Genomic DNA, 4255 nt, shown 5'->3' on the forward strand with positions numbered 1-4255 from the left:
GACAACCGCATTAATTGTTTCAATTTTCGTACATCCATTGTAAATCGTTAATGCCGGTTTTCGAGATTATAAACCCTTAAAAGACAACTTTCACAAGCTTTAGAGTAAATAGAAAAGGCCTTTTAGCACCTCTTTCCAAGAGGTAGGAGTATCGCTCACTCTTTGCTCAATAAGAAAGTGGAAACACATATTCCTTTAATTAGAAAAGTATAGATCATTAGTGATGTTCTCTTGAGAATCTCTTGGGAGAACAACAAAGAAAACAAGAAATACTGTTTTTGTAAAACAAGCATGAATTAATCGTGATATTCTACGAGGAGAATCATACGCTTACCGGAAAACCATGACTGTGAGTCTTCTTAAGCATGGTCGACTAGATTTCGTTTTGTCTCCATCAATCTAGTACTGTCTTGTGTCGAAATGGAATCGCAATTCCATTGTCAGAAGAAGATATGCCATGTTATTTAGATGAGAAGAAGAGAGTGGAAGAATTAGGTGCGTATACTGAAGATGGGCATCTCAACTGTGAGCTAGCGGTCATGTGGGCCCTAGGAGGCTGGCATATGAAGTTACCAATCGGTTAGAAAATCATCCCTTCTTAGAAAAAAAGAAGTGACACAAATGGTGTTCAGCGAAGATGATGACTTTATGATTATCGGATGTGTTGGGATTTGGCATGTGGTATCAAATCAAGAAGTTGTCGGTGTTGCGAATACCTATGGGTGATAATTTTACTGCTATTCTGGTTTTGTTTTGATAATAATCACGGCGAGACTTTTATGGGTTCGTGTCGCCCGTGATTATGGTGCAAGGTGTTGTCTGATTGCATAAAGGGAATTAGAATGTGAAAATACACACACACACACACACAGATATATATATATATATATATATATATATATATATATATATATATATATATATATATATATATATTATTGTGTTCGTGGTAAAGTCTATTTATAAGGCTGCTTCATATGAGTTGGAAAAAGTAGTCTATAATTTTGTAGTGGAATTAATTCTACCATGAAAGAATATAAAACTGAATGGTTTTTTTGTCTCTGTGTGTGTCATATCCGTTGTTGTTTGAATACATATACATCTATTGGTACGTTAATATCTGTATAACATAGCATATGTATATAATGGTTTGAATGGATTGGTGCTGATAAGTTTGGTGTGAACCTCTAGTCATTAGTATATATAGTTACATCAATACCTTTACAGATTAATATCTTTGAAATGAGTTTACACATGCTAGTTTGGTTGTTTCAGTTGCAGACCTACTATCTTGTTTATCTTACTAGACGTGATATATAAAGTAAATCTTGCTTGATTTGAATCTATCTCGTGGACTAATGCATACATATTCAGCTTTTAGTACGTTGTAATTTGTCTAGATAGTCTCAAAACCTTACCACCCCCAACCCCCACCCCGTGCGCACGACAAAATTCAACACAAACATGAGACCGAGAAGTTTCACATAGACATCGGAACCCTCACGCAAGGCAAACTAAGATGAACACATCGTATGTCAAAATGACCACTCCAAACTAGGATGAACACATCGTGCGTGCGACAAAATTCAACCCAAACATGAGACTGAGAAGTTTCACATAGACATCGGAACCCTCACGCAAAGCAAACTAAGATGAACACATCGTATGTCAAAATGACCACTCAAAGTTCCATTTTTCTTCTATGCCATTTTTGCTGGCCATTACGGTTCCGTAACAACATCATACTTGAAAAATCATGCCATGAAATTATTCTTTCAAGATTACGAGCTCCCACAATCATCGTACAAAAGTTTATCATTTTTAAAGGATGTAAAACATTCCCATTACAAAGCCTTTCTACTAGCTAACCAAACCCTCACTAACAAAAGTAGTGTCATCAATTACAATGGGACAACCGCATTAACTGTTTTCTTACATAAATTTTAAATCATTAACGCCGGTTTTTGAGATTTAAAACCCTTAGAAAACAACTTTCACAAGCTTTTGATTAAAGAGAAATCGCGTTTAGCACCTCTTTCCAAGAGATAGGAGTATCGCTCACTCTCTGCTCAGTAAGAAAGTGGAATTACAAATTGCTTTAATTAGAAAAGCATCAATCATTACTGATGCTCTCCAGAGAATCTCTTGCGAGAACAACAAAGAGAACATGAAATACTGTTTTTGTAAAACAAGCATGAATCAATCGTGATATTCTAAGAGGAGAAAGACCCTTACCGGAAAACCATGACTGAGAGTCTTCTTAAGCATGGTCGACTAGCTTTCGTTTTGTCTCCATCAATCTTATGCGGTCTTGTGTCGGAATGGAATCTCAATTCCATTTTCACAAGAAAATACGTCTTGTTATTTAGATGAGAAGAAGAGAGTGGAAGAATCAGGTGTGTATACTGAAGATGGGCATCTCAACTGTGAGCTGGCGGTCATGCAGGCCCTAGGAGGCTGGCATATGAAGTTACCAATCGGTTAGAAAATCATCCCTTCTTAAAAAACAAGAAGTGAGACAAATGGTGTTGAGCGAAGATGATGAGTTTATGATAATCGGATGTGATGGGATTTGGGATGTGGTATCAAATCAAGAAGCTGTCGGTGTTGCGACTTCATATGGGTGATAATTTTACTGCTATTGTGGTTTTGTTTTGATAATTAACAGGTAGAGTCTGTTAAAGGTTCGGTTTGCCTGTGATTATGGTGCGGGGTGTTGTCTGATTGCATAAAGTGAATTAGAATGTGAAAATACATAATTTTTTTTATTCTGTTTGTGGTAAAGTCTATTTGTAGGGCTGCTTCATATGAGTAGGAAAAACTAGTCTAAAATTTAGTAGTGGAATTGATTTTATCATGAAAGATTATACCACTGAATGGGTTTTGTGTGTCTTTGTGTGTCATATCAGTTGTTTTTTGAATCCATATACATCTAAAGGTATGTTAATATGTGTATAACGTAATATATCTCTATATGGGTTTGAATGGATAGTGGTGTTGATAAGTTTGGTGTGAACCTCTAGTCATTAGTATATATAGTTACAGCAATAATTTTACAGATTACAATATCCACAAATAACAGAAACAGAAATAGTATTTGATGTTTTAAAAGGAGAGCTAGATTAACATCACTCTGTCCAGGTAATATCCAAATCTCCCCAGTTATCCTCGGATACCCCTAAGGCCTTCCACACTGCTTTGGAAGCATCAACACTATTATTAGGGCAAGGTGGTTGATAGTCATGATCATCATCGCACCCCATTGTAGAGTCACACTCATCCACAACCATTGCCTTTACACTCATCCCATTTCCATTGATGGTAATACACTTGTGGCACCTATCCCCTCCCTTGTACCATCCACTTGACAGCGCCACAACTGGTGTGTCATCAGAGTGGTATTGGTTGTCACACTCCGACGGACCACCACCATCACCTCCCTTTTGGAAACTGTTTATTGTCAGTGTTGCTTAAGTATCGCCTGTCACTGGAGGCGAGCATGTATACGTGGTGTAAAACTTACCTTGGACACAACAATCCGAGTTGTTCTCACGGTTGCATTCTCCTGGATGCGGTTTTCTTCCCCGGATACCACCACTTGGTTTGCATGTTTGAGCATTGATCTCCAATGAAGTTGTTGCCAGGAGAACCAAGAACAGAAAAAAACGAAATTCTTCATTGCCTTTTAGATGTTGCTAGTTACCGTTTACAATGCTCTTGGATGAGTAGCAAGACAAATGGGTTATGCTAATATAGCCTTTTGCTTAACAAAGAGACAAGATAATAGTCAACTCTGTTGTATTTTTTTTTTTTTTTCAACTGAATGTTGTTCTACGCCAATAAAACATCCTTTGGATATTCACTTTCCCATTTAAGAAAACCAAGTAATTTTTAGTGCACGGACATACTACATTGTTGTCCATTATGCTAGCTGCATGTTGTGTGTAATTTTGTCTCCTTGTTGCTTTATAAAGTATATCTAAAATTACAGCGACTATTATTTTATTTGGGGAAAATATTTTCCATTGATTCTGTAAAAATAATAGTTTCAAAATTTTACCAATCTAACCGCATATTTCTCTTGTATATTAAACATGCAGGTAAAATCATGTTAATATAATTGATACTCCATATTGCTTAATTAGTACGTAACATTACTCATCATTCCACATAATTAACCATGACCTTATCATATTACGTTTTAACCTGGCCTTTGGTTCTTGCATCAAAGTAAATGTACTATATATCAAGCTGT

At 36.4% G+C, this 4255-nt stretch overlaps 1 pseudogene; it reads right to left on the reverse strand.

Annotated features, from left to right (window-relative positions):
- Positions 1–3128: 3128 nt before the first annotated feature.
- On the reverse strand, positions 3129–3923 carry LOC111890345 (kiwellin-1-like; annotated as a pseudogene).
- Between the last annotated feature and the right edge of the window lie 332 nt (positions 3924–4255).

The sequence above is a fragment of the Lactuca sativa genome, unplaced genomic scaffold (assembly GCF_002870075.4).
Source record: "Lactuca sativa cultivar Salinas unplaced genomic scaffold, Lsat_Salinas_v11 Lsat_1_v11_unplaced_32, whole genome shotgun sequence".
NCBI classification, from domain to species: Eukaryota; Viridiplantae; Streptophyta; class Magnoliopsida; order Asterales; family Asteraceae; genus Lactuca; species Lactuca sativa.